This window comes from Felis catus, chromosome B1 (genome assembly GCF_018350175.1).
Source record: "Felis catus isolate Fca126 chromosome B1, F.catus_Fca126_mat1.0, whole genome shotgun sequence".
NCBI lineage: Eukaryota > Metazoa > Chordata > Mammalia > Carnivora > Felidae > Felis > Felis catus.
Genome location: NC_058371.1, coordinates 150,424,730 through 150,448,906, shown reverse-complemented (window position 1 = coordinate 150,448,906; position 24,177 = coordinate 150,424,730). Strand labels below are relative to the sequence as shown.

Genomic DNA, 24,177 nt, shown 5'->3' with positions numbered 1-24,177 from the left:
AGCTTTCCATATAAGGGACAAACGTCATACACATGCTCTTATTTCACAAGAAAAAAGAGTTTCACAAAAGATAACATAAGTAAAATAAATGCTTTAAACACAAATTACACCTGTGTGGAGACAATTCAGGGCAATGGAAGAAAACGAAGTTATAAGGGACACTTTATTGGCATTTCCATTAACAGTCCCCATTTAGAGTCCAATCCTTTTATAGAGTCCTTTCCCTCAGTGCTGCTGGAGAAACTTGGCTGGTGGAAGTGGCTTGCAACACCCTCTGGAACTCAAGAAAGCATAGCTGGGGCAAAAGCTGGAGAGTAAATTGGCAGAGTAGGGTGGAGATCAGGGGGAGAAAAAGAAGTCAACAAGACTCTCTCCCTTTGGTCATATCTTCCTCAGAGCAAAGAGATTGGCACCACCAATTAAATTTTCTCATGTATACCCACAGCAGCACAATCCACCACTACTGCCATTGTGTTTCCAGTTATTACAGCTTGGTCTCCATCCTTATGGTGGCTGAGAGGAGTCTTCTTTGCAAAAAGCTTAAGCAGTCTAGATCTGACCCAATTCCCTTTTAAGTCTGTTTAGGTTTTGGCAGTAAAGTCATTCAGGAAATAGAGACACAGAGTCAACTTTGGGTACTTCACAGAAAGATTATGATTTCAAAGTTGTTACCTTACCTTTGGGGGATGGCCAGGGAAGAAGGGACAGAACTTTGGGAAATTGTGTATGGAAAGCAGAAGTGCACATAAACATTCTATGGCATTCCAAGTCAAATCTGCCTTTCAAGGCCTCTTTCTCCATAATTCCTTCTGGAGCTAGCTCAACTTCACAGACCTGCTAGTAGACAAGCAGGTTGCGTTGTGAATTCATTTGGCCCGTTTCCCATCCAATACAGGCCCATTGTTACAAGATCCTTGACATATGGTCACCAGTTCCCTCAAGGCAGCTCGGTACTCTGATCTCTTTACCCCAAACTGATGTACTCTTTTGATTTTTTTAACTGAGATATGATTAACATATAATATTATATTACCTTTAGGTGTACAACATAATGATTCAGTATATACCTCTAGCACTTTTGCTTTCCCACTATCCAAAATGACTATTTCACCGATTTCTTAGTGCAATTCAACTGCCATAATTTTGTCAATTTTAAGGCTTCATTTTTTCAAATTTAAAAATCTCTGAACAATTGCTGCCAGCTATATGATGCATTATGCCATTACATATTTATATTTGTAACACAAAGTGTCACTTTCAAAATCTGCAGAATTTTGACATATCTTGAAAGAATATCTTGAAAGAAAGTGTCAGAATCAATAGTGATGCATTCTTTTCACTCTAAGTCAAACCATTGTGGGGTTGGGTGAAGCAAGTGATCACTCAGAGGTATTTAACAACTTGCCCAAAATACTAGCTCTACAAAATTTCAAAGAGCACAGGTTTTAGTTCTTTCATTGATTTTTTTGGTTCATTTGTTTTATCTTATTTCAGATTTTTTCAATAGTGTATCACCAACACTCTAGATTGCACAGAAAACAGTGCTGATAAAAAAAAAACACACACACAAACATCAACACACATGAGTCAGAAATGATTTAGAAGAATGAGATTCTAAATGTGAAATTTTAAGACTATCTTAACTCATTTATCTCATTAACACTTTTTTATTTATATGTGAGTGATATATGATAAAATATGTCTAAGTCTAAAAGAAACTTTCATACATATAAAATAAAATTAGTCGGAAAATATTATATCAATTTAATTAGCAGTGCTCTTTCTTTTTATGGCACTATCAATGATATACCTCACATATGGGCTTTAAAAAAGAAAAACCTTCATTACTGAAGAATTCTCATAGCTTTTAATATATTATGATGGCATAAAAATGCGTGGTAAACAGAATAATGGCCTCCAATGATGTCTGTGTTCTAATCTCTGGAACCTATGAATATATTACCTTCTGTGGAAAAGGGGACTTTGCCGATGTGATTAAGAAAGCTGAGACAGAAAATTTATCCTGGATTATTTATTTGAGTGGGTCCAAATGCTAAACTACTAGCTTTGAAAATAGAGGAAGAGCCCAAGAACCAAGGCATGCAGGAGGCCTCTAGAAGCTGGTAGAAGAAAGAGGGAAGATTTTCCCCTACAGCCTACAGAAGAAATGCAGCCCCATTGAGCAACAGAACTGCGAGAAAATTAATTTGTAAGTTTAATTCACTAAATTGAAGTCAATTTGTGATGGCAGCAAGAGGAAATCATTTCAAAGTGTACATGGTCTAAAATATTTGCCAAACTAGTTTGGATATAGCAGTTTTTACCACAGTGTCTCATGATACAATATTCTAAAGAACCATTTCTGGAAAATGCTTCTTTAGCATAACTCAGATGCAGCAGAGCTAGTGGTTAAGAGCCTTAGACTCTGGAGCCAGACTATCTGGATTTAAATGCCAGCTCTCCTACTTACTAGCTGGTTCTCTTAACCTCTCCTGGATGCCTCAGATTCCTTGTCTGTAAAATGGGAATGATGATAGTACTTCCTCAAAGGGTTGTTATATGAAGATGAAGAGAGTTAATGTGTATTAAGAGTTTAGAACAGGGGCTCTCTTACAATGTAAAGACTGTTGTTTACAAAAGATAGTGACACCACGTGATGTTACTGAGAGATTAGGTAAAAAAGGAAATTACATCTAGCTGTACTATCAATATTAGATAAATATATGTCAAAGACTCTGTTTTTGTGTTAATAATGGGCTCATAGGGTGACAGGGTTTTAGGGACAAACAGTTCCATATTAATTAGACACAATAAAACAAAGAATGATTTTAAGTCTTTCATCTGAAAAAAAAATTTTTGTTCTGACCTCATCAATTCACATTACCCACAGATCCCAAAAGCAAACTCATTTTAAAAAGTAGCCCAACTTTGCCTGCTTACATTATTAGTTTAAATCTAAACCTCATATAACGACTCCAGTCTTCTTTATCATTTCAATTCATTAGAAATTGCTTTCTCCCAATTAATATTATTACTTCATCTGCTCTGTTATGTTCTCATATTGAGGCTATTTTAATATAATGCCACTTCATTCATTCAAATTCAATAAATATTTAAAACTTTAGGAGGGAAGATGGTGGCGTAAAAGGACGCTGGGCTCACCGCGTGTCCTGCTGATCACTTAGATTCCACCTACACCTGCCTAAATAACCCAGAAAACCCGCCAGAGGATTAGCAGAACGGAGTCGCCTGAGCCAAACGCAGACGAGAGGCCCACGGAAGAGGGTAGGAAGGGCGGCGAGGCAGTGCGCGCTCCACAGACTGGCGAGAGGGAGCCGGGGCAGAGGGGCGGCTCGCCGGCCAAGCAGAGACCCCGAGTCTGGCTGGCAAAAGCGGAGGGGCCTGGCGGACTGTGTTCCAACAGCAAGCGCGACTTAGCGTCTGGGAGGACATAAGTTAGCAGCTCTGCTCAGAAAGCGGGAAGGCTGGAGGACAAAGGGAGGGAGACCTGCTGAGCCCCCGGACGACAGAGCTCAGTTTGGTGGGGAACAAAGGCGCTCGCCAGCGCCATCTCCCCCGCCCATCCCCCAGCCAAAATCCCAAAGGGAAACAGTACCTGCCAGGGAACTTGCTTGCTCCGCACAAACACCCAACTCTGTGCTTCTGCGGAGCCAAACCTCCAGCAGCGGATCTGACTCCCTCCCGCTGCCACAGGGCCCCTCCTGAAGTGGGTCACCTAGGGAGAAGCGAGCTAAGCCTGCTCCTCCTGCCCCCCTGCACCTTGCCTACCCACCCCAGCTAATATGCCAGATCCCCAGCACCACAAGCCTGGCAGTGTACAAGTAGCCCAGATGGGCCACACCACCCCACAGTGAATCCCGCCCCTAGGAGAGGGGAAGAGAAGGCACACACCAGTCTGACTGTGGCCCCAGCGGTGGGCTGGGGGCAGACATCAGGTCTGACCGTGGCCCCACCCACCAACTCCAGTTACACACCACAGCACAGGGGAAGTGCCCTGCAGGTCCTCACCATGCCAGGGACTATCCAAAATGACCAAGCGGAAGAATTCCCCTCAGAAGAATCTCCAGGAAATAACAAGAGCTAATGAACTGATCAAAAAGGATTTAAATAATATAACAGAAAGTGAATTTAGAATAATAGACATAAAATTAATCGCTGGGCTTGAAAACAGTATAGAGGACAGCAGAGAATCTCTTGCTACAGAGATCAAGGGACTAAGGAACAGTCACGAGGAGCTGAAAAGCACTTTAAACGAAATGCAAAACAAAATGGAAACGACGACAGCTCGGATTAAAGAGGCAGACTAGAGAATACGTGAACTAGAAGATAAAGTTATGGAAAAAGAGGAAGCTGAGAGAAAGAGAGATAAAAAAAAGTCCAGGAGTATGAGGGGAAAATTAAAGAACTAAGTGATACACTAAAAAGAAATAATATATGCATAATTGGTATCCCAGAGGAGGAAGAGAGAGGGAAAGGTGCTGAAGGGGTACTTGAAGAAATTATAGCTGAGAACTTCCCTGAACTGGGGAAGGAAAAAGGCATTGAAATCCAAGAGGCACAGAGAACTCCCTTCAGACGTAACTTGAATCGATCTTCTGCACGACATATCATAGTGAAACTGGCAAAATACAAGGATAAAGAGAAAATTCTGAAAGCAGCAAGGGATAAATGTTCCCTCACATATAAAGGGAGACCTATAAGACTCGTGACTGATCTCTCTTGAAACTTGGCAGGCCAGAAAGGATTGGCACGAGATTTTCAGGGTGCTAGACAGAAAAAATATGCAGCCGAGAATCCTTTACCCAGCAAGTCTGTCATTTAGAATAGAAGGAGAGATAAAGGTCTTCCCAAACAAACAAAAACTGAAGGAATTTGTCACCACTAAACCAGCCCTACAAGAAATCCTAAGGGGGACCCTGTGAGACAAAATACCAGAGACATCTCTACAAGCATAAAACATACAGACATCACAATGACTCTAAACCCGTATCTTTCTATAATAACACTGAATGTAAATGGATTAAATGCACCAACCAAAAGACATAGGGTATCAGAATGGATAAAAAAACAAGACCCGTCTATTTGCTGTCTACAAGAGACTCATTTTAGACCTGAGGACACCTTCAGAATGAGAGTGAGGGGATGGAGAACTATTTATCATGCTACTGGAAGCCAAAAGAAAGCTGGAGTAGCCATACTTCTATCAGACAAACTAGACTTTAAATTAAAGGCTGTAACAAGAGATGAAGAAGGGCATTATATAATAATCACAGGGTCTATTCATCAGGAGGAGCTAACAATTATAAATGTCTATGCGCCGAATACGGGAGCCCTCAAATATATAAAACAATTACTCATAAACATAAGCAACCTTATTGATAAGAATGTGGTAATTGCAGGGGACTTTAACACCCCACTTACAGAAATGGATAGATCATCTAGACACACGGTCAATAAAGAAACAAGGGCCCTGAATGAGACATTGGATCAGATGGACTTGACAGATAGATTTAGAACTCTGCATCCCAAAGCAACAGAATATACTTTCTTCTCGAGTGTACATGGAACATTCTCCAAGATAGATCATATACTGGGTCACAAAACAGCCCTTCATAAGTTTACAAGAATTGAAATTATACCATGCATACTTTCAGACCACAATGCTATGAAGCTTGAAATCAACCACAGAAAAAAGTCTGGAAAACCTCCAAAAGCATGGAGGTTAAAGAACACCCTACCAAAGAATGAGTGGGTCAACCAGGCAATTAGAGAAGAAATTAAAAAATATATGAAAACAAACGAAAATGAAAATACAACAATCCAAACGCTTTGGGACGCAGCGAAGGCAGTCCTGAGAGGAAAATACATTGCAATCCAGGCCTATCTCAAGAACAAGAAAAATCCCAAATACAACATCTAACAGCACGCCTAAAGGAAATAGAAGCAGAACAGCAAACACAGCCTAAATCCAGCAGAAGAAGAGAAATAATAAAGATCAGAGCAGAAATAAACAATATAGAATCTAAAAAAACTGTAGAGCAGATCAACGAAACCAAGAGTTGGTTTTTTGAAAAATAAACAAAATTGACAAACCTCTAGCCAGGCTTCTCAAAAAGAAAAGGGAGATGACCCAAATAGATAAAATCATGAATGAAAATGGAATTATTACAACCAATCCCTCAGAGATACAAACAATTATCAGGGAATACTATGAAAAATTATATGCCAACAAATTGGACAACCTGGAAGAAAGGGACAAATTCCTGAACACCCACACTCTTCCAAAACTCAATCAGGAGGAAATAGAAAGCTTGAACAGACCCATAACCAGCGAAGAAATTGAATCGGTTATCAAAAATCTCCCAACAAATAAGAGTCCAGGACCAGATGGCTTCCCAGGGGAGTTCTACCAGACGTTTAAAGCAGAGATAATACCTATCCTTCTCAAGCTATTCCAAGAAATAGAAAGGGAAGGAAAACTTCCAGACTCATTCTATGAAGCCAGTATTACTTTGATTCCTAAACCAGACAGAGACCCAGTAAAAAAAGAGAACTACAGGCCAATATCCCTGATGAATATAGATGCAAAAATTCTCAATAAGATACTAGCAAATCGAATTCAATGGCATATAAAAAGAATTATTCACCATGATCAAGTGGGATTCATTCTTGGGATGCAGGGCTGGTTCAACATTCGCAAATCAATCAACGTGATACATCACATTAACAAAAAAAAAGAGAAGAACCATATGATCCTGTCAATCGATGCAGAAAAGGCCTTTGACAAAATCCAGCACCCTTTCTTAATAAAAACCCTTGAGAAAGTCGGGATAGAAGGAACAATCTTAAAGATCATAAAAGCCATTTATGAAAAGCCCACAGCTAACATCATCCTCAATGAGGAAAAACTGAGAGCTTTTTCCCTGAGATCAGGAACACGACAGGGATGCCCACTCTCACCGCTGTTGTTTAACATAGTGTTGGAAGTTCTAGCATCAGCAATCAGACAACAAAAGGAAATCAAAGGCATCCAAATTGGCAAAGATTAAGTCAAGCTTTCGCTTTTTGCAGATGACATGATATTATACATGGAAAATCCGATAGACTCCACCAAAAGTGTGCTAGAACTGATACAGGCATTCAGCAAAGTTGCAGGATACAAAATCAATGTACAGAAATCAGTTGCATTCTTATACACTAACAATGAAGCAACAGAAAGACAAATAAAGAAACTGATCCCATTCACAACGGCACCAAGAAGCATAAAATACCTAGGAATAAATATAACCAAAGATGTAAAAGATCTGTATGCTGAAAACTATAGGAAGCTTATGAAGGTAATTGAAGAAGATTTAAAGAAATGGAAAGACATTCCCTGCTCATGGATTGGAAGAATAAATATTGTCAAAATGTCAATACTACCCATAGCTATCTACACATTCAATGCAATCCCAATCAAAATTGTACCAGCATTCTTCTCGAAACTAGAACAAGCAATCCTAAAATTCATATGGAACCACAAAAGGCCCCGAATAGCCAAAGTAATTTTGAAGAAGAAGACCAAAGCAGGAGGCATCACTATCCCAGACTTTAGCCTCTACTACAAAGATGTTATCATCAAGACAGCATGGTATTGGCACAAAAACAGACACATAGACCAATGGAATAGAATAGAAACCCCAGAACTAGACCCACAAACGTATGGCCAACTCATCTTTGACAAAGCAGGAAAGAACATCCAATGGAAAAAAGACAGTCTCTTTAACAAATGGTGCTGGGAGAACTGGACAGCAACATGCAGAAGGTTGAAACTAGACCACTTTCTCACACCATTCACAAAAATAAACTCAAAATGGATAAAGGACCTGAATGTGAGACAGGAAACCATCAAAACCTTAGAGGAGAAAGCAGGAAAAGACCTCTCTGACCTAAGCCGTAGCAATCTCTTACTCGACACATCCCCAAAGGCAAGGGAATTAAAAGCAAAAGTGAATTACTGGGACCTTATGAAGATAAAAAGCTTCTGCACAGCAAAGGAAACAACCAACAAAACTAAAAGGCAACCAATGGAATGGGAAAAGATATTTGCAAATAACATATCAGACAAAGGGCTAGTATCCAAAATCTATAAAGAACTCACCAAACTCCACACCCGGAAAACAAATAACCCAGTGAAGAAATGGGCAGAAAACATGAAAAGACACTTCTCTAAAGAAGACATCCGGATGGCCAACAGGCACATGAAAAGTTGTTCAACGTCGCTCCTTATCAGGGAAATACAAATCAAAACCACAGTCAGATACCACCTCACGCCAGTCAGAGTGGCCAAAATGAACAAATCAGGAGACTATAGATGCTGGAGAGGATGTGGAGAAACGGGAACCCTCTTGCACTGTTGGTGGGAATGCAAATTGGTGCAGCCGCTCTGGAAAGCAGTGTGGAGGTTCCTCAGAAAATTAAAAATAGACCTACCCTATGACCCAGCAATAGCACTGCTAGGAATTTATCCAAGGGATACAGGAGTACTGATGCATAGGGCCACTTGTACCCCAATGTTTATAGTAGCACTCTCAACAATAGCCAAATTATGGAAAGAGCCTAAATGTCCATCAACTGATGAATGGATAAAGAAATTGTGGTTTATATACACAATGAATACTACGTGGCAATGAGAAAAAATGAAATATGGCCTTTTGTAGCAACGTGGATGGAACTGGAGAGTGTGATGCTAAGTGAATTAAGCCATAGAGAGAAAGACAGATACCATGTTTTCACTCTTATGTGGATCCTGAGAAACTTAACAGAAACCCATGGGGGAGGGGAAGGAAAAAAAAAAAAAGAGGTTAGAGCAGGAGAGAGCCAAAGCATAAGAGACTGTTAGAAACTGAGAACAAACTGAGGGTTGATGGGGGGTGGGAGGGAAGGGAGGGTGGGTGATGGGTATTGAGGAGGGCACCTTTTGGGATGAGCACTGGGTGTTGTATGGAAACCAATTTGACAATAAATTTCATATATTAAAAAAATAAATAAATAAATAAATAAAACTTTAATGGACATCAAGCACATTAATATATGCTTGGAATAAAAAATGAATACACTTGGTCTTTGGCCTTTTTTACATTTTTAAACTAGATTGCAAAGACTTTACTGAAAGAAAAATCAAGAGGAGTTTGTTTTAAATTGTTCTGGAAATTAAAAATGCTCTAATATGTATCAAATACTGGAACACTTGGATCGAGAAAAATCTATCCTAAAATAATGATATTACTGACTTTAACATATAGGCTTTCCACTTTCTCTTTTTTTATTTTTTATACCAAAAATATTTAATGAAAGAAAGAACAAAGCCACTAGCACAACTATTGGAAAACAGTAATTCTTTTCTTGATATTCCTTTTTCTGTTCTTATTCATTTTCTTTTCACTCTTTTCCATTTTCTATCCTAGTCACTATAATTATTAATTCCACTTTTGATCATTGTTATCATCGTTATCTTCACCACCATCATAATTATAATCGTCATTATCAGTCAACATCACCCCTATAAGCACAGGCAATTGCTAACAGTCGGGATCTGGATGGAAAACCAGCAGAAAAAAACTACAGGGACCTTGGAAAAGCAATTCAGAAGACTTTAAGGGAGGGACATCTAGGACCTTCCTTGGTCTTTTCACTTTTTTCCTCCCAATGTTTTCATTGTGGTAAAATACATATAACATAAATTTTACTATCTTTACCATTTTTAAATTTACAGTTTAGCGGTATTAAGTACATTCATATTGTTGTGTAACCATCACTAACATCCATCTTCAGAACACTTTTCATCTTACAAAACTGAAACTTTGTACCATTAAACGATCACTCCCCATGACCCCCTCCCTCCCTGTCAACCACTACTCCGCTTTCTATTTTTCTTTTATCTACATTTTTCCACATGTCCCAACCTCTAGGAATGACCATTCTATTCTCTGTTATTATGAGTTAAGTTGTGTAGGTTCTTTTCTTCCTTTTCAGATTCTATATTTAAATAAGCTCATACACTTGTCTTTCTGTGTTTGAGCTATTTCACATACCATAATGTCCTTCAGATTCATCCATATTGTCCCAAATATGTGTGTGTGTATCTTAAGTATATACATATACATCCATACACATATATACACACAACACACATATGCATGGCTCTACAACTAAATCTAACAATTAATTTCTAAAAAAAATATGACTTTAGCTAATTTGTATCTATTGGATAGTGGAATATGTGTGCTTTAACATTTCTCCTGGAATTGAGATATCTGCTTAACCTACAAGTAAACTCTACTATTTGATTTGAGAATTTCTGGGTACAAAGCAGTAGGGAAAAATCAATAGTTTCTTACTAAAAGATTAAAACATACACACACACACACACACACACACACACATACACACCACACAATTCTGCTATGAATAAAAATTGAATCTGATGATTAAGATCAAGTCGCTGTTAAATTCTGTGCCAAAAATAAAAGATAAGATACCTTCCAGAAGACCAAGTATCATATCAACATGGATAATGGATCTTATGGTTATAAAGGCAATGTAGATTAGTGCATCCTAAGTTTTTACACTTTTCTCTTTAAAAAAGGTACACCTGTTCACACAGTTTTCTCAGCTGGATCAAACTAATGATGAAGAACAAGTCTGAATTTCCAAGAAACTCTGTCCCTGAAATCCCTGTTGTTTACTTCTTTTTTTGAAGACTTACTTTGTCAACTACATCAAATTTTTCCTGTATTCAACGATATTGCAACCCAGAAAATTAACCTTTTTACTAGAGGTGTTGGATCCTTTTAAAGGAAACAAGGAGGGGAAAAGTAATTCAAGCAGAATGATATATGAAAAACCATAGTATGACAAAACATAAGTATAAGAAAGGAGAATTTAAGTAAGATTCTCAATTTAAAAATGAAAAATAATATATGGTTTATTTCCAACATTGGATTTAAGTCATTTGTTTCTTGTAGACAAAAGAAAATCTAATCCCTTCAATTTGTTTCTCATTTCTTAGTTTAAGAGTTCTGCAAAATGTGACTATGAAAGCATAGAGAAAATAAGGATACTTTTTTTTTCCTGAGAAAGATATACTTCCATGATCCTGGGTGTAGAATATTAATTTTACAATGAATTTTGTTCAATTTATATATGAATAAAATGAATTCACCAAATTCTTGACCTATAATGTTAGGTCTACTTAACAAATTTTGAATATATTTTCCAAAATGTTACTTGTAAAATTAATTTTTTCAAAATTTTTAATGTTTATTTATTTTTGAGAGAGAGAGCATGAGCAGGGGAGGGGCAGAGAGAGAGAGGGAGACAGAGAATCCGAAGCAGCCAGGCTCTGAGCTGTCAGCACAGAGCCCCACATGGTGCTGAAACTCAAAAGCTGTGAGATCATGACCTGAGCCGAAGTCGAATGCTTAACCGGCTGAGTCACCTAGGTGTCCCTAAAATTAATTTTTAATAGCCCAGGTCACAAATAGGAAACAGTCTAAAAGAAAAAAGGAAAACTGAAAATCCATTAACACTTCAAGTTAGAGAAGTACGTAAATGAAGCATGTCATGGACAATGTCTTCAGTCATTATTACAGTAACCCTCAATAAATTGTGTAGAGTCTGGCAGTGAAAACATTATATATAATATATATTTATACCTATATAAATAAATATATAAATACAAGACTTTATACTTATATAAAGACGTATATTCTATATTTATATAAATATATATTACAAATAATTATAGTTATATAAATATATAAAAATTATATTTGTATTGTTAAATTAATTAAACATGATGCCATTAGACAAGGTAGCTCTAATGTCATGGCAGCCTACACAAGCAAAACTAAATCTAAGTCTGTGAATGCATCAAAATTATGTAACTGAAACCTAAGGATAACCAATCACAGTCAACTAGGCTTTAAGCCATAGTCAATCATCAATTTCCTTACATTGTGTCTGTCTTTTCACTCCAAAAGTCTCTTCCCAAGCTCCTGTCCTTGGAGTGCTCCTGACCATTCATGGTTTGGCACTGCCCAATTTGAACTGATTTTTGCTCAAATAAACTCTCAACATTTTTAATACATCTCAGTTTATCTTTTAGCAGCTCTTGCAGAAACATTATATATAATATATATACACATACACACAAATGATGTGTGTATGTGTATACATGTACAATTGCCAACATGGGATAAATATGAAACAGAGCATTTCTGTATTGTAAAGCAAACTTTGTAGTTTTATTTCTTCTTTCTCTTTTGCTCTTTCTCTTCCTTTTCTTTTTACTTCACCCCTTTGGAAACGCATGTTGTTGAGCTAGTCAGCATATCTAAGCACCAATAGCAATAAATTCAGTATTTTGCAATCTTCTTTTAAAATCTAATTTCCAAATTTTCTTGTTATAATTATCTTAAATTTTTCATAGTGTAAATATATACTAAAATTATCATCAATTTTTCCTAAACATTTGCAAAATTTTGATGGTTGAGATGTCACCTGGATTAAGAAAAAATGATTGCTTATCAAGTGTTCATATTAAACAAAAAGAGAAAAAGAAAATAACCCAAGATGTAGGCATGAATGTAGCTATAAAGGAAAAGGATGGTCAGGAGAGAACAATGCTACTTCTTTGATTTTTTTTATCCATATCTTTAGTGCCATAAAAATGGAATAAAGGAAATATCAATAAATTTCTTTATTCAAAAATCTATTGCTCACTAACAACTGTGAAGTGAAACAACCTAAATGTCCATTAACCAATTAATGGATAAACAAAATGTGATTAAACACACACACACACACACACACACACACACACACACACACACACAGAACGGAATTTTATTTGGCCTTAAAAAATAAGGAAATCTTGTCATATGTGACAACATGGATGAGACTTGAGGACATTGCACCAAGTGAAATAAGCCAGTCACAGGACATATACTACATGATTCCACTTACATGAAATATCTAAAGTAGTCAGAGTCTGTAGTCAGAATGGTGATTACTAGGGACTGGGGGGTGGTGGTTACGATTCAATGAGTATAGAGTTTGAGTCATACAGGACAAAAAATGTTCTTAAGATCTATTGTATAACAATTTGCATATAGGAAACAGCTGTAGACTTAAATTTTTCTTAAGAGAGATTTCATCTTACATGTTTTTTACCACAATAAAAAAATTACAAAGGTGAGATGAAAGGAAAGATAGATGATAGTAGAATTCACAAGAAGGAAAGATTACTATGAGTCAAGGTTATCAAAGAAAGCTTCAAGGAAGAGATGGACTAAGTCACAGGCCTTGGAAGATAGATAGGATTTGAACATTTGGAGATTATTTTCAAGATTGTTCCTGGACAAAGGAAGAACTCAAGCAAGAATATGAAGGAAGGGTGCTTAGAGCATTCCAGAAATAGTAGTTCATCTGTCCTTGAGCAGAGTGTTTGAGAAAGAGAATAGTGGAAGAAATAGAAAGTAAGGTTAGAATAACCAGGTTCTGATTATGGAATACCTTGGAAAGTAGGCTAAGCAGAGCAGATTTCACATTTCTATATAATATGAAGAACGGAACATTCTGAACCTTTAATGAATATGAAATGACAGTAATGAAATTTAAAACTTTAGTGTATTATATTTGCAGTTTATAAAAACATTGGCAATAGGGGGCATTTACAAGGCAAAAAAATATACAATCCATAACATTTTTATTTTCTTTTGTTTCCTATAGTTTCATTATATTAATAATTAATAATTATATTAATAATTATAAATCTCAAATGTTTACTGTACTTATAGGTATACTAGGTGATAGGAACATAGGAACATAAAATAATGCTTTTACTATTTTATCTAATTAAGAAACAAATGTAAGTCACTCGAAGCAATTGGAATGTGACCAAATAATTTGTGTAAGGGTCAAATTAATGTGTAGTTTCAGTGAAGGGAAAAATTAGGGAGGGAGGTCAGTCTGTATCAAGGGAGACTGGTCAGAGTGTCAGTATAGGATCAGTGGTTAAGGAATTATACTCTGGAATTAAAATGAACTGTGTTCAAATCCCTGCTATGTAATTAACTGAGTGATCTTGGGTAAGTAACTTAACTGCTTGTGATGTTTCCTACTTTACACAGTTGAGAGGATGCTAGGAAATCGTACACGAAACCCTAAAATTGCACCTGACACACAACATAAAGTAGTTTCTTTACTTTATCTCATTTTCCCTAAGAATAAATCAGAAAAGTCAGAAAAAAATAATTGGAAAATATACAATTTTTGGCCATAAATAATAAATAAATTTTAATATTTTTTTTCAAATACAGAAAACCAAAATAATGGAAAAGATCACCTATAATTCTACCTCACAAAATAAGTACACTTAGATTTTGTTCTGAGAGAGAGAAAGAGAAACTTACCTTTTCACCTAATACTCTAAGAACTGCTTTCCCCATATTAAAACCCATTTTATAGTTGCATTATCTTTAATGATTATCCAATCTTCCATAACAAAGATTCAGCATATACCTATTAAGTATTTATTGAATGTCTCCTGTGTGCTGGGAATTGTTCTACTGTTTTAAGCACTCAAAATAGAGCAGTGGACAAAACAGACAAAATCCTTGCTAATGGTTTTTAATAGTTTGAAATCATGATTGCTTATAATTTTTCATTACTGTAAATCACACAGCAACAAATGCTGTTGTGCATAAAGTTTTATGAACATCACTGTTTCCTTAAGAAAAAGTTCTGGAAATAGAAATAAAAATATTTGAAACATGATTTCTAGACAAGCTGTGCCAATTTTGTGTTGACGAATAATATATGAGAGTGCCCAGTTAATTATACTCCTGTTAGAGTATTTTTTTCTCCACTATGAATATATATATATATATATTCATTCCATCATTAACATCATCATTTTCAACAAAAAATATCTAGTGCCTATATAATTACATGCTGTCAACCAGGTCAATGCCCTGACATCAAAGGTCATGTCAACTACATATAACCCAACAGTATATTCCAGCAGATGGGACCTGAGATGGGTATCTGATAATCTGGCCAGAAGTTCTGTGGGGTGACTTGGCATAAAGGAACTTAGTCCAAAGTTTAGCCATCCTTTAGAATTTGACATTAAAAATATAAAAAGAATTCATTAATTTTCATGATTGAAATTAAAGAGATATATAAAAAGAGATCATGAGGCTATGAAAAGGTCATACAGTAAATAAGCTTATTTAGAAAATTAAACCTTTGGGGCGCCTGGGTGGCACAGTCGGTTAAGCGTCCGACTTCAGCCAGGTCACGATCTCGCAGTCGGGGAGTTCGAGCCCCACGTCAGGCTCTGGGCTGATGGCTCGGAGCCTGGAGCCTGTTTCGGATTCTGTGTCTCCCTCTCTCTCTGCCCATCCCCCGTTCATGCTCTGTCTCTCTCTGTCCCAAAAATAAATAAACGTTGAAAAAAAAATTTAAAAAAAGAAAATTAAACCTTTGAGCTAGCAGAAGTTAGTAAATAAATAAATAAATAAATAAGCAAGCATGTACAGAGAGCACCAGTACAAAAGCAAGAATTGGATATGAGAAGAAAATTAAACAGATTCGCAAGGTAAACTAGAAATCCTGTGAAAGAACAGGTGTCCAATCAGAGACACCAAAGAGAGCCAGAAACAATCATACTGATGGCAGGGCTAGGCTGCCTCCTTCTCCCTGTTCGCTGGCCCACCAGATAGAGTTAGCTTCAGTCAGAGTAGCAGAGGAAAACAGAAGGCACAGAGGCAGTGTTAGGATGTCTAGGCAGTGACAGCACTAGAAACATAATGCACTGAAAGGCGGAGAGAGAAAGACTGCAGAGACAAACAAATAGAAGCATTTAGCTTAGCCCTGGAGCAGCACTGCAAGTCTGTGCCATTTCCATAACCTCATTCTTTGAAGTCACCCGAACATCTCTACTCCTTGCATTGTGAACCAAAACAATATTGCTTTGCCATTTATTAAATATTTTATCTTAGAGTGTCTCATCTAAATTCCAAAAAAAAACCTCATGAAATGTTCTGAGCAATCGTTGCTCTCTCACTTATTTTTGTTTTGCTTGATGGAGAGGACTCAGAAAGATTAAACAATTCATTCCATCAGGTCTTCTAATTCTAAATCATCTCCATTCAGAAAAATGTGTCCAGAAACAATAAAAGTAGCATTAGTCGTATTAGCCGATGGAAACATACACACACACACACACACACACACACACACACACACACACTAAATACAAAGATACAATTCCTGCCATCAACAAGACCGCAGTATAATAAGAGAGACAAAGAAACCACAAGTTATGGGACAGTTAATTACATCAATACTTATGTGCACAGGATTTTAATTACAGAGAACAGGACTTGAATCCAAATTTCAATGGATAGCAGGGAATAGCCAGTGTTATTCAATGGATAGTCAGAAACAATGGGGATGGAAGCCAAAAAAAAAAAAAACAAAAAAAAGAGCAACTAGATAGGGAAGGCTTCATGAAGGAGAGTGATAACTACCTGGTACAGCAAAGTTGGTCAGTCAATTTCAATTGAGTGAAAAAATAAGTAAATAATAACCCTAGAACTTATTACTGAAGCATGAGTGGGTATCAGCTGAGTAGATAAAAAGACAGAAGGTCATTTTTAGGGAGATAAAGTGATTATGGAATCTTTGGGGAAGTTTAAGTTATTTGACATGGTTGAAGGGGTGGGAGCATGTATTAGAATTTGAAGATTGAACAGCAGTCAGGCATCAAATCGTGCAGGATTGGTATTTTTTAATGCCACTTTAAGAAATTTGGTCTTCATCCTGAGGTCCCTGAATAAGAAGAGTACTTATTCAATCACATTTGTATTTTAGAAATATGTGACTGGTGGCTTCATGAAGGATGGATTGGAGGAACACAAAAATAAAGTAGGTGGGTAAGAAAAGAGGTTCTCATAGCAGCCAAGGAATAAGTCATGTGGAGAGTCAGCTGAATAAGAGGGCACAAATCAAAAAAGGAATTTAATGATTTATTAGCTCAAGAGTCAAACACCAATTGGATGCATAGACCGATGGGAAAAGGAATACTAAATTGACTTTCAGGTTATTCTTGGAACATTCAGGTGCCATTGACCAACTATTAAATACAAAAAATAGAACATATTAAGAAGAAGCTGACAAGTAGAAGGAAAACCAGGAGACAGGAGTGTCAGGGGCTGAGAGAATTTAAAGAAAAAGGGAATGAACACAATGTCAAATGGCAAAGTAATGTCAAATAAAGTAAGGACAAACATGTGTCTATGAGATTTGGCAATTAGAGCATTAGTGGTCTATGCAACAGCTGTTTCAATAGAATAGTGCAGACAGATGGCAGAGAGCAGCTGGCAGAACGAGTAGGAATGGGAAACAAGGGGAGGAAACCAAAAGCCTAGAGACTTGTTCCCTATACCTTGTTAGTGATATCTTGCAAAAAGTTATCCATACTGGGAAAATATTAGGGCATTCAAGATTCAGCTAGTCATTCAAGGGTCATTTAATTACAATGAGAGCAAAAACATGCAGCACATACTTAGAATCTTTCACCAGATAAAGTGCATTACATTTTCAGTGTCAATCATGCTTGCTAGACTATAAATTCCAAAACTTCAGGAATTGTGCCTATCTTGTTTCCCCCTGTGCCAATGCCTGGTAATTGTGTGTCTGCACTAGATAACAACCTTCTTGTCTCTATTTGTGCTCCCTTATCAAGCCCATAGAAAATCCACCCATTCGGGGCGCCTGGGTGGCGCAGTCGGTTAAGCGTCCGACTTCAGCCAGGTCACGATCTCACGGTCCGTGAGTTCGAGCCCCGCATCAGGCTCTGGGCTGATGGCTCAGAACCTGGAGCCTGTTTCCGATTCTGTGTCTCCCTCTCTCTCTGCCCCTCCCCCGTTCATGCTCTGTCTCTCTCTGTCCCAAAAATAAATAAATGTTGAAAACCACCCATTCTTCAAGATTCAGAGAACAAATTGCCACCCCCTGCATGAAGTATTTTCCAATCTCTGGGTGTCTCCCTTGTCTCCCTCTCCCTACTTCTCCCTGCTTCTCTCTCTCTTTTGCTTCCAATGTGATAGAATATACATACTATCTTAAAGTTATTTTTATACACATGTATCTTTCCAACTAGAATATTTATCAGTCATGTTCCCTCAGAGTAGCAGAACCTCTATGGGTATTATAACAGTTTATTTAGAGATTTATTTACTTCAGATCCATCTGTTATGCCTACATATAGTGCTAGGCCTGAAGTAAACTGCACCAGCAGTCAGGAAAGGGAAGATAAATACAAACCAGCAGAGAACAAGGACAACTTGGAATCTGTGAGAATGAGCTTTAACCTATAAGGAGAAACCAACCTGCATCTGTTTCTCACCAGAACCTGCCTCGTCCATGTACATCCTTCAAGCCTCTTGCTTCCCCCTTCAGCGGTGCAGATTTCTTGTAGACCTGATGCACTTCGCCATGGAGAGCTACATATGAGGCTCTCCCAGTGTTTGGAGAAGCTAAAGGAGGAGCTCTAGCAAGACCTAGAGGTGAGCCTGCAGATCCACAATGATGTATATGTGGTGCAGCTATGCCTGGGCCTATACCAGGCTCCTGAGTGTACACGTGGCAGCTTCTTCTCTTACCCCTTTCATATCTCACACATTCTGATTGGTCAACCCCAACCCAGAATCCTGGAGGAAAAGGAAGTCTGGAAAAGCAGTCCCAGAGTAGTTAAGTATACACATTACAAAGTCACCACAGTCTGCCCTCTATTAACTTGGCATCATATACATATCTTTTAACCATATTTAACTCTCCAATAAAAACAACAGCAAAACTTAAAAAGTAAATAAAACAATAGAGCAAAATCACATATTCACTTCAAATGAAACAACTATCCCTTGTACAACCAAAAATATGCAAACCCTATCCCCAAGAAAAGGTGCAAGACATTCTATCCATCTTCAGGTAATGTTTATTTATCATCTAGCTAAGTCATGTTTCTACTTGATGCCCTATAACTTAAATGCCATAATATAAATATAGGTTAGCTATTATTACCATGTGTTATGTTAGATTATAGAGGAAGGGAAGAAGGAAAGTAAAAGTGGGTAAAATATACACAAACACATTTATATCAAAATAAGAAAGAAATATTTGTGATTATTATAGTCCTTATTTTGGCAACTGGGTGCATGATAACAACTGGTACTCATAATGTCTTTCTTTTGCCACCCATTTCATGTATACTTTGCCCTCAGTAAGCACCCTTGCCTGTGAGGGAATCTAAATCTGCATTCCTGAAGGGTCAGAGCCATTAGTCATCCTTTCCAAATAATTTTTTTTCCATTGAATATAATAACAGAAAGTGAAAGTATTAAGGAGTATCCCAGAGGATCTCCTGCGCTCTGGAGAGATTCCTCCTTCACCTATCAGGCAGTAGGAAGCCAATTTCCCCATGATGGTCAGGATCAATCACCAAAGCCAGTACAGTAACCTTATTTGCCTGCTGATTTCCAAGTACAAGGAATCCCAAATATTATCCCTATCTCAACTTCCAGTTTAATGAAACCATTTCTGTGTGCCGTACTAGAAACATTTCTCTCTTGGGAACTAGAATCAATATCTAGACCAGAAAAGCTGGTTAAGGAGACAGGAGAAATTTCATTAGCTGATCACTGAAAATAATAGAGTGAAAAGTCATTCGTATCTCCAACATCTTCATTCCTCTACTGATGAAACCTGCTATGGGAGGAAACCTACATATTTTGATGGCTGATTTAAAGCATAAAAAACATCCAGATGGCCATCATCCTAACTTGCAAGTTGTTGCCCAAAGTGGCACCAAAACTGAGTCTTCAAAACACCATTCTATGTATTATCAAGTAAGATACCTCAGGGTGATAAAGAACATGCAAAACCAGTTAGTTCCATAATTATAAGACCACTGTCACATTTTATTTGCTGTAAAATGAGTCTCTTAGCCAGAAAAAATACTGTGGAGGAAAGTCTGTGTGGCTTAGTCAGTTAAGCGACTGACTTCAGCTCAGGTCATGATCTCATGGTTGATGGATTAGATCCTGGCATCAGGCTCTGTGCTGACAACTCAGAGCCTGGAGTCCTCTTCAGATTCTGTTTCTGTTTCTCTCTGCCCCTTCCCCACTCACAATCTGTCTCTCTGTCTCAAAAATAAACATCTTAAAAAAGAAAAAGAAAAAAATACTGAGGGGAACACCATGATAGTGACTAAGTCTATCTTTAGGTCCATGTGAAGGAAGAACAATTTAGGACGTATGTCCAGGATATGTCCCAATCAGAACATACCCTGGCCCTTTCCATTAGGAAAATTATTCAGTATAACCAACCTGCCACAGTTGACTAGCTGATCACCACAAAGAATTGTGTCATACTGGGGACTGAATGTTGGTCTCTGCTCTTGACAGATTGGGCACTCAGCAGTAGCTAGAGCCATCTGTCCTTGGTAATAGGAAGTCTATGTATTTTATTTTAAGTTTATTTATTCTGAGAGAGAGAGGTGGGGAGGAGCAGAAATATAGAGGGAGGGTGGGGGAGGGAGGGAGGGAGGGGGGAGAGAGAGAGAGAGAGAGAGAGAGAGAGAGAGAGAGAGACCCAAGCAAGCTCAGTACTGTCAGGACAGAGCCCAATAGGGCTTGAACTCACAAACCATGAGATCATGACCTGAGACGATATCAAGGGTTGGACACTTAACCAAATGAGCCACCCAGACACCCCAGGAAGTCCATTTATTTAGTCCATGCTTAACCTCCATTCTCAATACCATGGAAAATCCGTAAGCCCATTGAGCAAGAAGAAGAATGGCTAGAAAGAGAATGTACTACCTTGTCTATCTTATTATTAAGCTCCTCTTCTGATGTTGCTCTGTGCACAACATTCACATGGTATTTGAGTGACTTCACAGACTGTGCCCTTTCAGAGAGATCAGCATACCTCTACCCCTTGCTGCTTTGTTAAATTTCCTAATTGTATTCTTTCTCAATTCCTGACCATCCAATCTAACCAACAGCCACTGATGCCAGTGTTCTAGCTATTTCTCCTCAAGGTTTAAAGTTCTGCTGACTAGGAAGATTTCTTTTTATCACTGTCCTTCAGAGCCACCCCAGAGTGGAGTCGTAGTGGTAGCACATTGTTGAGAATCAGATTTGATTTTTTTCAAATTCACTTAAGACTGATACCACAGCATCTGACACAGAACCTGGTTTATAGAAATCACTTGACAAATAATTGTTAATACGAACATAAAGTGCCTCTTTTTAACTAATAATTTTGACTGTCTCTGGGAAGGAAAAAAAACTAAGCTTCTAGAGGAGATTAATGGGACAGAAATTTCTCCCCTTTAGTTCATTTGAATTTCAAGCCATTTGAATATGTTCCTTATTTTTAATTATTTTAAACTGGGAAAAACAAGCTCAACAACTGCTAATTCCCTTAAAAGAATTGTTCTACAGTTCGTGATTAAAAAAAATTTAAATGTAATTTATTTGTATTTCAACTGTTTTGTATTAGAACTTTTATATTTAGTATTGATAGAATGGAGACTTTCTTTTTTATTTCTTGAGAAAAATTTGCACAGCTTTAAAGTAAGCCATGCTTACATAATACATGCATTAACCTTTTTAAAAAATGTCATTATGCATGCATGTTCACATAGTGCCAGTGAATATCAGATGTTACTCAGATCTACTCTACCATTTCTAATCATGTCAAACAAACTTCTTCCGGTTTCTTTCACTCAACATTTAATTGTTTTATAGAAGCTCTCAATATCGCTTCAGAGAAAAGCCACATTGTTAAAGTTGGAAATAGTAGCCTCCTTTCTTCTAACTGAAGAAAATTCAGGAAATGTGCTGGGCAATTTTTCCACAGACTGTAGGGTGGGCTTAGGTTCACTCATGTCACCTTTTGCATCAAATTTCTCTGATGGTACAGGAACATGCATGAATATACATGTATTCTGAAATTGATTGGGAGTCCCATTTGCTTCCTGTTCTGTACATGTTTTCTTCAGATTTGATTTAGAGTTTCCATACCAGTACTTCTCAATTTTCTCAAATACATTCTTGGAATTAATGAAGGAATAAACAAATGGTGAGGTTCCATTTAAAAATTATGATCAAGTCTCAGATATCATCATCCCTTATTAATGGCATTTGACATATTTGATTACTACCTCTTTGGAACACTTTTTTCTCTTGGCTTTTTTGGTACTCTATCTATATTACTGCCCACTTCTTCCCACTCTTTTGTTGAATTCTCCTCATGTCTACACTTTCTACTTTTTTCCTCATGTCTACATATCTACTTTTATTCCTATATAATCTCTTGTGTCACAATTTTAAATATTTGTAATACATTAATGCCGAAATTTATGTCATCCCAGAATTCTACCCTGAATTTCAGACTCATATTTAACTACTAACTCAACAAATTCCACTTAGATAGCTGATAGATTTCTAAAACTTAACATGTCAAAACTCAACTCCTGATTCTCCTAAAATTCATTTATCCCACTGTCTTTCTGTTTTGATGAGTGATCACTCTATGCATCCATTTCATCAGGCACAAATCCTTGACACCTTCCTTTTGTACACATACTCATCCATCAGCTTCCCAGCAGCAAATTTTATCAACTACTCCTCTCATGTCTCTCCCACAACCATCTTTGATTTAAACCATTATCACATCTCATCTGCATTATTACAAGAGCTAGTCTTTTGTTTTACATACTACCCCACACACAGCTTCTACAGTGATCTTTTATAATTATGTCAGATAGTGTCCTCAAAAATCGTCCAGTGGGACTAATGTTATTACTATTACTGTTATCATCATTAAAATGACAAGATTCCTGCTTTAATAAATTCATAATGTACTGTATAATGGGGTATGAGAGACATTACATAAATTAACAATTACTATGCTAGTAAAAGAAGGAAAAAATATTCTGGGAGGGAGAGATGGGCAGGGAAGTGTTATAGAAGGATGATGCTCAATCTAGATCTTGAATAATGGATAATAAAAGCCATTCAAAGCAGATCTAAAAAGGGAAAAGAGAAGGAAAGACAGTAAGAAAAAAGGCAAACTATTTGAGAAACTGTAAGATGTTCATTAGTGTCGGGCCTCTGGGTTCAAGGTAGAGAAGTAATAAAGACAAGAGTGCATAAATAGATACCATAAGATGATATATCTTGTATGTCACACAGAAAACTCTGGAATGTAGCCTTCAAGTTACATAAACCCACTGAAATATTTTAAACTTGAGAGTGACATGGTCATAACAGCAATTTTTAAGAATGGTTCTGGAGATTAATTAGAGAGGGTAAAATTAGGAAGGAGCTGAAATAATAAAGATATAAATTCATAAGAAATTTGCCCAAAAAATGAATGAAAAGGTACAATACTGAGGTAAGAGATGGGAAAGTGATTGAACGAGCACAATGCTGAGGTTATTTTGAGCAAAAGGGAAAATGGGTAAATAGGATGATTCACAAGTTGTTAAGTGAAGAAATATTTTGATATTTTATAAACTAAAAGAATGTTTAAAATAAAGTTGAATATATTATTTCATTCTGAACATACTATATTTAAGATAAATGCCCAGTCTTAAACTGTTTAATAAGGTTGTGGGATATTCCCATGAAACATTCAATAAGGTGAAGCAGTTGAGAAGAAATCTGAGTTGCAGGTGGAAATCTGGAGATTATAAATACACGTGTGCCCGTTAAAACCATGACTATAAGCGGGCTCACCCATGAAATGTGGAAACCATCAGGATGAGAGTCCACAGCAACCATACTGCTAGGGAGAATAGATATCACAAGAAAGGAATATCACCAAGATCTAAAACACTCACATTTAAGGGTCAGATGGAGGAAAAGCAGACTAAGAAGAGTGAAAACAATAGCTAAGGAGTCAGGAGGAGAATCAGGAATGTGAAGTGCTAAGGAGGTGAAGAGAGAAAGTCAAAAAGTGGTTGCTCAAGAGTGTCGTATCCTGCAGAAAATCAGAGGTTGACAGGTAACGTGTAGTAGTTAAAAATTTGGT

General features: G+C 37.2%; 1 long non-coding RNA gene across 1 annotated transcript in view; it reads left to right on the top strand.

Annotated features, from left to right (window-relative positions):
* Positions 1 to 1,947: 1,947 nt before the first annotated feature.
* LOC123385052 overlaps positions 1,948 to 24,177 on the top strand; it is a 79,532-nt gene continuing 57,302 nt past the window's right edge. Inside the window, exons 1-2 of the long non-coding RNA XR_006597036.1 lie at positions 1,948 to 2,209; positions 18,485 to 18,641. This is a non-coding gene — a long non-coding RNA (uncharacterized LOC123385052). The remainder of the gene's footprint in view (positions 2,210 to 18,484; positions 18,642 to 24,177) is intronic.